General features: G+C 38.3%; 1 pseudogene; it reads right to left on the bottom strand.

The window, feature by feature from the left end:
- Nucleotides 1-423: 423 nt before the first annotated feature.
- Nucleotides 424-11,431, bottom strand: LOC113866913 (annotated as a pseudogene).
- Between the last annotated feature and the right edge of the window lie 273 nt (nucleotides 11,432-11,704).

The following is an 11,704-nucleotide window of genomic DNA, read 5'->3' as shown; positions in this document are numbered from 1 at the left end:
CACTTTCATGAAGGATGAATTGCATCTAGCAAGAATGAGTGCCTAAAGTGGTGGTGCTGCTAGAATTCCTACAAAATTGTGCATCCACAAAGAATTATTTACACAAAATTGAAGCATATCAGAAATTGCTTAGCTCATTACACCTCAAATGAAGACAAAAATGTAATTGAAAGAATGCAAAGGAGAAATAATGAAAAGACAAAATTGCTTATCCACTTGTGAGTTGCCTCTCACAGAGCGCTTCTTTAACGTCATTAGCTTGACGTGTGAAGTGATTTACTCATGGCAAGGGTCTTGGTTGGAGGGAATGATGGGGCAATACACATCCATCTCTTCAATCTCCTCCACAAGAACTGAGTTCTCTAAAAAATGCTTCAGGCGATGTCCATTAACTGTGAAACATTTGGTAGTGGATTTACTCTTGATTTCCACTGCACCATTAGGAAACACTTGTGTGACTACAAATGGACCAATCCACCTTGAGCGAAGCTTTCCAGGCATGAATTTGAGGCGGGAGTTGAACAAGAGCACTTTTTGACCAACACAAAATTCTTTCCTGGCTATCAACTTGTCATGGTATCTCTTGGTTCTCTCCTTATAAATTTTGGAATTTTCATATGCCTCTAGACGTAACTCTTCCAACTCTTGTAATTGAAGCTTTCTTTGCTCTCCAGCTGAGTCTTAGTGCATATTACAAGCCTTCACTGCCCAGTATGCCTTGTGCTCTATTTCCACTGGTAAATGGCAAGCCTTGCCAAAGATTATTCTGTAAGGAGACATGCCCAAGGGTGCTTTGAATGCAGTTCTATGTTCCCACAAGGCATCATCTAGCCTGCGACTCCAATCTTTTCTGTGGGGCTGTACAACTCTTTCAAGTATTTTCTTTATTTCTCTGCTGGAAAGCTCTGCTTGGCCATTCGTTTGCGGGTGGTAGGCTGTGGAAACTTTGTGTAGAACTCCATATTTTCTCAGCAGGACCTCCATTGTCTTGTTGCAAAAATGACTCCCTTGGTCACTAATGATGGCACGTGGGATGCCAAACCTGCAAAATAGGTTGGAGCGAACAAATTCTGCAACAACTCTAGCATCATTAGTCTTGGTAGCTTTAGCTTCTACCCATTTTGAAACATAGTCAACAGCAAGTAAAATGTATAAGAAACCAAAAGAAGAGGGAAAGGGACCCATGAAGTCAATACCCCAGACATCAAAGATGTCACAATATAGGATAGGTTGCTGAGGCATTTCCTGTCTCTTGGTGATCATTCCTCCTGACCTCTGGCAGCTCTCACAGATAGAATATGTTCGCCAAGAGTCTTTGAAAATGGAGGGCCAGTAAAAGCCTGAGTCCAACACCTTTCTTGCTGTTCTTTGAGGTCCAAGGTGTCCTCCCACCATCGAATTGTGTCAAAACTGCAATATGGATGGGATCTCCTCATCAGGGACGCATCTTCTGATCACTTGATCATTACAGAACTTCCATAAGTAAGGGTCGTCCCACACATAATGTTTTGGATCGCTCTTAATTTTGTCCCTTTGAATTTTTGATGCATTTATAGGGAAAATTCCTGAAACCAAAAAATTAACCAAATCAGCATACCAAGGTACATGTGATGTGCACAACTCTAAGAGTTGTTCATCAGGAAAATCATCCTTGAGGGGAATGAGTTTAGGGACTCCCTCTATTCTGCTTAAGTGGTCTGCTACCAAGTTTTGTGCTCCACTTCTATCTTTAATCTCCAAGTCAAATTCTTGAAGTAAGAGCATCCATCTTATCAGCCTGGGTTTAGAATCTGTCTTTTTTAGCAAAAACTTCAAAGCAGAATGATCAGTGAACACCACAACTTTTGACCCTAACAGATATGATCTAAATTTATCTAATGCAAATACGATGGCCAACAATTCCTTTTCAGTTGTGGTGTAATTGGATTGTGCAGTGTCTAAGGTCCTAGAAGCATAATAAATGACATGAGGGACCTTACCAACCCGCTGCGCAAGGACAGCTCCCACTGCATAATTTGAGGCATCACACATCAGCTCAAAGGGTATTGACCAATCTGGAGGTTGGATAATTGGTGTGGTGGTTAAGGCTTTTTTAAGGAAGTTGAAAGCCTCCTTGCAGTCCTCATCAAAGTCAAATTCAACATCTTTTTGCAGCAGCTTTGAAAGAGGAATTGCAATCTTGGAAAAATTCTGGATAAACCTCCTGTAGAATCCTGCATGGCCCAAAAAAGAACGAACCTCCCTCACGCATGAGGGGTAAGGAAGGTGTGAAATAACATCCAATTTTGCAGGATCAACCTCAATACCTTTTTCAGAGATTATGTGTCCTAGAACTACACCCTGCTCTACCATGAAATGGCATTTTTCAAAGTTAAGTACAAGGTTAGTTTCAATACACCTCTTCAAGACTTTTTCTAAATTGACTAAACATGCATGAAAGGAGGTGCCATAAACTGTGAAATCATCCATGAATACCTCTATGCAATGCTCCACTAAATCAGAAAAAATACTCAACATGCATCTCTGGAATGTGCCAGGAGCATTACATAGGCCAAAAGGCATTCTTCGATAAGCGAAGGTGCCAAAGGGACATGTAAATGTGGATTTCTCCTGGTCTTGAGGGGCAATACAAATTTGAAAATAACCAGAGTAACCATCTAGAAAGCAATAGTGGGATTTACCTGCCAATCTTTCAAGCATTTGATCAATGAAAGGTAGTGGAAAGTGGTCCTTCCTTGTGGCTTGGTTCAGCCGCTGGTAGTCTATGCAGACTCTCCAGCTATTCTGGACTCTAGTAGGTATCATTTCATTCTTCTCATTCCTAACCACTGTAAGTCCAGATTTCTTAGGGACCACTTGCACAGGGCTAACCCAAGTGCTATCAGAGATTGGGTAAATGATCCCAGCTTGAAGCAACTTGGTGACCTCCTTCTTCACCACATCTAGGATGATGGGATTCACCCTTCTTTGAGGTTGTCTCACCGGTTTAGCATCTTCTTCCAACAAAATTCTATGCATGCACATGGAGGGACTAATTCCTGGTATATCAGCAAGTGTCCACCCAATGGCTTTTTTGTGCTTTTTGATCACTTCTAGCAACTTCTCCTCTTGATCACTATCAAGCTTGGTGGAGATGATAACTGGGAGCTTTTCATTTGGTTCCAAGTAGACATATTTCAAATGCTCCTGTAGAGGCTTTAACTCTAATGTGGGAGGTTGCTCTATAGATGGAAGTGATTTAGCCTTTTTATTTGACAAAATTTCTGCAACATTCAAATCAAAGGGGTTAGATTCAACTGTATTTGCTACATCCAATACTTCACATTCTACCCCTATGGAATCATCAACTCCATCAACACTAAAACTTTTAGAACTTTCATTCAAATAATCAGAATTTTCAGCACAAGTATCATACAAAGAATTTTCATAAGATTCACAAACAAAAGCATCTACATAATGGGAAAAATTAAGAAAAGAGTTTCTCAAAATTTCGGTCCAGCTCTCATCCACTAATGCATCAAATACGTCAATATGGAAGACAGAATGTTCTTCAATCGGATGTTTCATGGCATCCAATATGTTGAAGCGCACAATGTTATCTCCAAATTCCATGGTGAGTGAACCGGCATGTACATCAATCTTCGTTCTTGCAGTCTTCAAGAACAGTCTTCCCAAAATGATAGGTGCAGAATTTTTGAGTGACTCTTCTTCTTGCATGTCAAGGATGTAGAAGTCAGCTGGAAATATGAGGTCATTCACCTTCACCAACACATCTTCAACAAGTCTAGCTGGGTGTGTTGTGCTTCTATTGGCCAACTGAATCACTACACCTGTGGGCTGCAAGGGACCAAGAGATAGAGAAGAAAAAATAGACAATGGCATAACATTAATGGATGCTCTTAGATCTAGCATTACATTGTCTATCCTATTATTACCAATGATGCATGGAATAGTAAATGTTCCTGGGTCTTTACACTTCTCAGGCATTGTGGTTCTTTGTTTCTCAAAAAGTGCAGAAACATTCCTACCCATGTTGATTCTTTCATTACCCTTCAGACGCCTTCTATGTGTACATAAATCTTTCAAGAACTTAGCGTACTTGGGTATTTGTTTAATTGCCTCCAGCAAGGGTATGTTTACCTCAACTTTTCTGAAAGTGTCCAAGATTTCTTTGTCACTCTCCTCAGCTTTCTTACTTGGTTTGGCAATCATAACCCTTTGAGGGAAAGGTGGTGGAATTGCCCTTTCAGCTTCTTCTACCACTTCTTGAGTGGTGGGTGCATTTTCTTCCTCCCTTTCATCAACCAAAGGGCTTGGGATCTCCTTCTCCCTAGGCATTTCAGGCTCTTGCATTACCTTCCCAGATCGCAGAGTAATTGCACTGACATTCTTTGGGTTTGTGACTGTCTGTGCTGGGAGGTTGCCTGAACCTTGGGACTGAATTTGATTTATAGAGGAAGCCAACTGTCCCATCTGGTTCTCAATTGTTCTGATACTGGCCTCTGTTCGCTGTTGAAAATTAATGTTGCTCATGGCCATTTGCTTCACAAGCTCCTCCAATGATGGCTCATTCTTCTGACAAGAAGAGGCTTGGGATGAGGATGCTTGCTGCTGTTGGTGAGGTTGTTGCCCATGTTGTTGATCATTCCATTGGCGTGGCTGATGTGGCCTACCTTGACCAGCTTGGTAATTGTTACTTTGCTGATTTTGCTGGTTGGAATTTCCTCCCCACCTCAAGTTTGGATGATTTCTCCAGCCCGGGTTATACCGGTTTGAAGAAAGATCCCAGTTTGGTTGTTGCTGTGCTGCTGAAAAGGAAATTTGTTAGTGTAAATATTTGCAGCATAGGCTGGGGTTACCTTCAGGAGTATCTGACTCCTGTAATGTGGGGCAGCTGTCTGTATAATGATCTGCAGCTGAGCATATTCCACAAAGTGTAGCTGGAACTGGTGGTGGAGGTGTTGAAGAGACAGCACTCTTTTGCATTGCAGCTAGTTGCTTTACCATGGAAGCTAGCTCATCAATCTTGTGCTCCAATTTGTTTGGTTCTGTAGCTTGAACTTCATGCACACCTCTAGTAACACAAGAATTCTGTCTAGTTGCAAATTGCTGGGAGTTGGCAGCCATGTTTTCTATCAAGTTCCTGGCTGCCACAGGGGTCTTGTCTACCAAAGCTCCTCCACTCGCTGCATCGATCATACTCCTATCCATTGGGTGTAATCCCTCATAGAAGTACTGGATCAGCAATTGATCGCTAATTTGGTGGTGGGGGCAGCTTGCACATAGTCTTTTAAACCTCTCCCAGTATTCATAGAGAGTTTCTCTTTCTAGCTGCCTAATTCCACAAATCTCCTTTCTTATGGATGCAGCTCGGGAGGCCGGAAAGAACTTCTCTAGAAGAGTCTTTTGAGGTTGTCCCAACTTGTTATTGATCCCGGTGGAAGGTAGTACAACCAGTCCTTTGCAGTGTCCATTAATGAGAAAGGGAAGGCCTTCAATTTGACATGCTCCTCTGGGACACCTTGAGGCCGCATGGTGGAGCAAACAATATGAAACTCCTTCAAGTGTTTGTGAGGGTCTTCACCTGCAAAACCATGAAATTTAGGTAGAAGGTGAATTAATCCAGTTTTCAAAACAAAAGGAGCGTCTACATCTGGATATTGGATGCACAATGTTTGGTATGTGACATCCGGTGCAGCTAGCTCCTTAAGAGTCCTCTCGTCACCTGCCATTGCTCCAAAACTAGAGTTAAGTGAAAATGGAGAAGAGTAAATAGAATTTGGTGTCACAGATTGCAAAGATGCAGTAGGTGATGATAATGATTCAGAGTGTTCAGAGTGATCCCTATGTGTCCTAAGGTTCCTATAAAAAGTCCTATCAATCTCCTGGTCTAATGGATACAAATCTCCAGGGTTTGATCGGGTCATGCACTAGATATCAACTAACTAAATTGAAAGCAAATTGAGTAAATGAAATAACAAGAACAATTTAAAATTTCTCTGCAGAATTCTGCAGAAATATGCAGCAAAAGTGCAGAAAAACAGAGAATTATGCAGCAAAATGAGTGCAGAAAATTGGAAGTGAGAGATTGAAAAATTTTAGCACTTGAATGAAGGAAATGACGCAAGAAATCTTGCAACAACAATGCAGAAACAGACTACTAAATTCGTATGACTATCAACACAATACAAAAACTCAAAATGAAACAAACGTACTAACATGCAAAACACAAAAACAGAGTACCAAGCATGTTCAACATAAGTTCAGCACCAAAAACTCCCCGGCAACGGCGCCAATTTGATGAAACGATATTTGAGCTACTCGTCATGCAAAAGATTGTCGTTAATCCTCATCAAATATGCAAAGAAATGAATGCAGTACTAGGGTGTTATCCTAGGTCGTCTCCAAGGAATTTTTGGTTGGGAACATACATCGAACAAGTGTAAACATGTATTTTAAAGCAAATAAATTGGGGGGAGTTTGTCAAATTCCGGGTTTTAATCAAGAACGAAATGTAAATTTAATGAAATTCAATCAATTAAAATGAGTAATCCCTAGTCAAGCAATGAGTTCTATCATTATTCTTCCAAATGATTCAATAATCCCCTTTTCTTTCCCTTAAATTAAGTTAATCTAACAAGCGAAGACTAACTTTAACATCCCAATTAAAATTAAGCATCTTAATGGGCTCCAATCTCTATCCCTAAGATTAAGCAACCTCAAGGATTAACCAAAATTAAGCAATTTTGAATTAGAATTTCGTTAGGTAAATTAGGGTTCATTAAGCAATGTTCCCTTCATGCAAATTCCATTTCATTCAGAGATTGGGGTTAATAAATTCAAGGAAAGAAAGATTTGTATTGCAATTAATTCCAAGAATTCAAGATTCATGTGCATTGACTAGGAATTACAAGGAAGTTTAGCCCTCCATGTGGATGGGCTTCACAAAAGAGAGAAAGAAATGCAAGAACGTAAACATCATTAATGCAAATTCAACAAAAATCAAAAGAGAAATTGGAAATTAAAACCTATAGAGGACCCTTGGCTGTCACCCAAGACTCCAATGTCGTAAGCAATTATCCCAATTTGGCAAAGGAAAAATGTGTAAAGTGTCAAAAGTCTCGTACCCTAATTCTTAAAATCTATTTATAGTGGATGACATGTCACCAAAGTGTCCACTTTTGCCTTTGAAAGTGTCCACTTTGGGCCTTGAAAGTGTCCACGCGCAGGATGGAAGGAATGCCGCTTCTCTGGAGTTACCACTATTTGTGCTGAAAGTAGCTACTTTGGATGGGCGTAGCTACTATGAGAGCCCATAGTAACCACGCGCAGGAAGGCTTCAAAATCAGCGTCCAGGAGCTTCTGAAGTTGCCACTTTTGGTCTTCAAAGTAACTACTTTGGATGCGCGTAGCTACTATGAGAGCCCATAGTAACCACGCGCATCATGCTTCAAGATTGGCGTTCCTGGAGCTTCTGGAGTTGCCACTTTTGGGCTTGAAAGTGGCTACTTTGGAACCTTTAATGCCATGCTTGCTGTAGTTGCCACTTTTACTCCTCAAGGTAGCTACTTTGGGGGCAACTTTCATCTAAGGACCAAGATTTCTCAAATTTGACTTGGGCATTCTGCAAAATCATCAAGATAATTAAAATTGCAATCTATATCTATGTAATTAAATGCAAATTAACCAAAAATTAATAAACCTATGATATTTATTCAAAATGTGATTTCTATATTATTTTCACTATCTAAGTCCATTTTTTCTATCCAGAAGCATAAAAAAGGCAAGTAAAAATATAATAAAAATTGGATTCATCACAACCCCAAACTTAAACTTTTGCTTGTCCTCAAGCAAATCAAAATTCAAACAATTCAAATGAAGAGGGTTGAATTTGTCCAAAGAAAATTTTAGAAATTTTCATTTCAACTTCATGCTTTAATTAGCAATTCCAACATCTTCACAACCATAGACTCATTCAACAGAGGAATCATATTCATGTCAAATATTCCATGCAAAGTCCCACTAAATTGAAACAAAATAATCAAGCAAGGTTTCATGTGACTCTCATAATGCAAAGAAACTATCCATCTCACAAGGTGGTGTTTCACTCATCACTCAACAACATTTCAGGCTAAGTGTTTTCCCTCAATCCATGCATTTAGCCTCACCCTACCATAGGCTTGCCCATATTCTCGATCTCCCTTGCCTAGATACAACGAACCACCTATCATGAGGGCTTTGTTGGTCACAAATGGGGTTAGGATAGGCTCAAATTTTAACCAAGGAGGGTGACAAGATCAAGTGGGTACTCAAGAGGAGGGAGTTCTTTTGAGTGATTTAGTGCAACAACTAGAGTGGAATGCCTTAAATGATGTAGCTTAAGAGGTTGAAGCATTCTTTCACCACATTAATTTTTTTTTTTTTTTTATTTGCCTTATATGGAGATCCTTTTTCAACTCAAATGCCTTGCTATATTTTTCTTTCTTTCTTTTCTCCTTTTTCATTCATTCATATTTTTGCGACAATTTGAGTTTAATCAAAGATGAATTTTTTAAACTAAGCTTGGGGTGGCTTCTTGTTTTGCATTGCTTAATGACAAGCAAAGTTCTAAGTTTGGGGTGGGCAGCAACAAAGCTCTAAGTTATTTGAAAAAAAAATGAAAAGCAAAATGTTAAAAAGTGTGAAAAACATAAAAGAATTGAAAAAAAAAATTCTCTGTATAATTGATGCAATGATAGTTCTTTAAATGCTGCAAAAATTCTGTAAATTTTGTGCATATTTGGATGAATGAGAAAGATGAGGTAACCTCAATTTAAGTTTTGAACATTCATCTACTTGAATTGCATCTTTTCTGTTTGGAAGTAACCACATTGTTTCCCTAATTGATTGAACACCTACCTGTCCTTTAACCTCAATTTCACCTGAAAAAGTCCTCTTGATATGTGACTTGTTGTATATTTGCAGAGGAGATTGAGAATATTTGTAAGCCTATGGTAGAGTGTGGTAAAAATGATGATTTTGAGAGAAAACATTAAGCCTAAACACTGCTGAGTGATGAGGGAAACACTACTTGTGAGCTGTGAATCATGTTTTTCAATTTTGCTCACATGAAACTTTGCTAAATTACTTGAACTCAGATGACAAGTTTTTTTTTTGGTTGTGTGATTAATTCAGTGTGATTGTCATGATGATTGAAATGATTAATAACTTGATTGAGAATGAGAAATCAGAAAACATAGAACTGGAAAATAGAAAAGTTTTGAAAAAAGTCAGTTTTGTTGCTTAATTTCAATTAATGGATGAATTTTTTCCCATTTATATGATTTGATTCGCTTGAGGACAAGAAAAATTCTAAGTTTGCGGTGGTGATAAATCCACATTTTACCATAATTTTTAGTATAATTTTGTTAATAAATAAGTAGTAAAGTGCTAAGCAAACTTGAAAATATTATAAATATTGCATTAATATTCATAATTGTGTAAATAGTTTTTATTTTAAGATTTTGAGTCCAATTCTGAACAATTTGACTTAAAAGTGGCTTAATCCTTGTGCAGAAGCTTGAGTTGAGAATTTGAGTTGAAGATTGAAGTGAAGAAAGTAGAGGAATTAAGCTTAGAAGATGAAGAATCAAGTGTTATATAAAGGGCGTAATCACTCTGAGTACATAGAGTGAACACTTTGAAGAAGGAAATTCATGAAGATCAAGAAAGTAGCTACTTCAAGTGTTCAAAGTAGCTACGCAATTAAGCGCGTAGCCACTTCAAGTGCCCAGAGTAGCTACGCAGAGCGCGTAGCCACTTCAAGTGCCCAGAGTAGCTACGCAGAGCGCGTAGCCACTTCAAGTGCTTAGAGTAGCTACACAAAAATAACAGAATTTTAAATATCACTTCTAAGTGTCAACTTTGGATGATTGGAGTTCTTAAATCAGTTTTAGAAGCTTCTAGAAGACCTTTGATGTTAGATTTCTCAGAGATTGATATATAGAAAGGAAAAAGACGGGAAAAACCATATAAATAGAAGTTAGAGGTTCAGAAAATGGGACTTTGGTTCATTTTTGTTATTTTTCACTTTGTAACTGTTTTAACTTCCAAAGGGAGTCAGAGAGATAGATTGGGAGCGACTTTCAAGCTTCATTTCTAGAGGAATCAGAATGAAGATTGGGTCATTGAAGATGTTCTTCTTCTTGTCTTCTTCTTCTCTTACTTCTCCTTTCTCCATTATAATGTTGTTCTAAACCTTTTTGGTTAGAGATCTATGGATCCAGATTTGATGTTGTGATGTAATTGTGAATTAAATCTTGAGATTTTAATTGAATTGAGTATGTGATTCTGTTCTTAATGCAATTATAAACTAATCCTTCATTCAATTGAAATTAGAGGAATTTTCATCAATGGAAATTGAGTTTATTTCTCATATCTGAATCATATGCCTAGGTTCTTGAGATGTTAGGAATAAGTATCATGATCTAGTAATCCTAGTAGGTCAAAATGTTTGCTTTGGATGTGGCAAACCTAGCCACAAGATCTACGAATGTCCAACCAGGAATCCGCAACAAAACTCTAGACCTCAACGTCAAGGGCGAGTTTTCACCATAGATGCATATGAAGTTGAAAACTCTGAGGAATTAATTCGAGATACATGTGAAGTGAACGGTGAGATTCTAATTGTACTTTATGATTCAAGTGCTTCACATTTATTTATTTTAGGTAATTGTGTGTCTATTTTGCAAATTCCAATTTATGAGTTATCATATGATTTGTTGGTCTCTACCCCAACCAACAAACCTGTTAAAACTAGTCAGATATGTATGAATGTTCTCCTTCAAATTAAGGATAGAACTTTTTCAGCCAATTTGATTTGTCTTCCTCTGTCTGGATTTCATATAATCTTTGGCATGGATTGGCTTTCTACTAACCGTGTCGTGCTCAATTGTTCTGATAAGACTGTAATATTTTCCTCTGTTTCACTTCCTAAATCTCAACTTAGTAAACCTCTATTTGAACTCCATAACTATAAATCATTGCGGACTAGAGAGCCAAGGTTTCATTCTTCTGTCAACCAGTGTGATAGAAGTTAATCAGAATAGGAAAGATATTCCAGTTGTCAAGGAATACCCTGATGTATTCCCAGAGGATATTCCCAAATTTCCTCCTGAAAGGGAATAGAGTTCACCATTGAACTGGTGCCGAGGATAGGGCCAATATCTATAGCTCTATATAGGATGTCACCTTTAGAATTAGCAGAACTTAAGAAGCAGATTGAAGAACTCTTGGAAAAAGGATTTATACGACCGAGTGCATCACCATAGGGAGCTCCAGTTCTGTTAGTCAAAAAGAAGGATGGAGGTATGCGGCTATGTGTAGATTATAGACAGTTGAATAAGATGACAACTAAGAATAAATATCCTTTACTAAGAATTGATGACCTCATGGATCAGTTGCACGGGGCGATGCTATTTTCCAAGATTGACCTATGTTTTGGATATCATCAAATCGGAGTTCGGGAGCAAGATATTCCTAAGACAACATTTTGAACCCGTTATGGACATTATGAATACACTGTGATGTCCTTTGGGTTGACTAATGCACCAGCAATATTCATGGATTATATGAATAGAATATTTCTATCATATCTTGATAAATTTGTGGTAGTGTTTATTAATGACATACTTGTTTATTCGAAGACAAAATAGGAGCATAAAGA

Source organism: Abrus precatorius, unplaced genomic scaffold, assembly GCF_003935025.1.
Source record: "Abrus precatorius isolate BTA unplaced genomic scaffold, Abrus_2018 Scaffold5, whole genome shotgun sequence".
In the NCBI taxonomy this organism is placed as follows: Eukaryota; Viridiplantae; Streptophyta; class Magnoliopsida; order Fabales; family Fabaceae; genus Abrus; species Abrus precatorius.
This window is presented reverse-complemented; position numbering and strand designations above follow the sequence as displayed.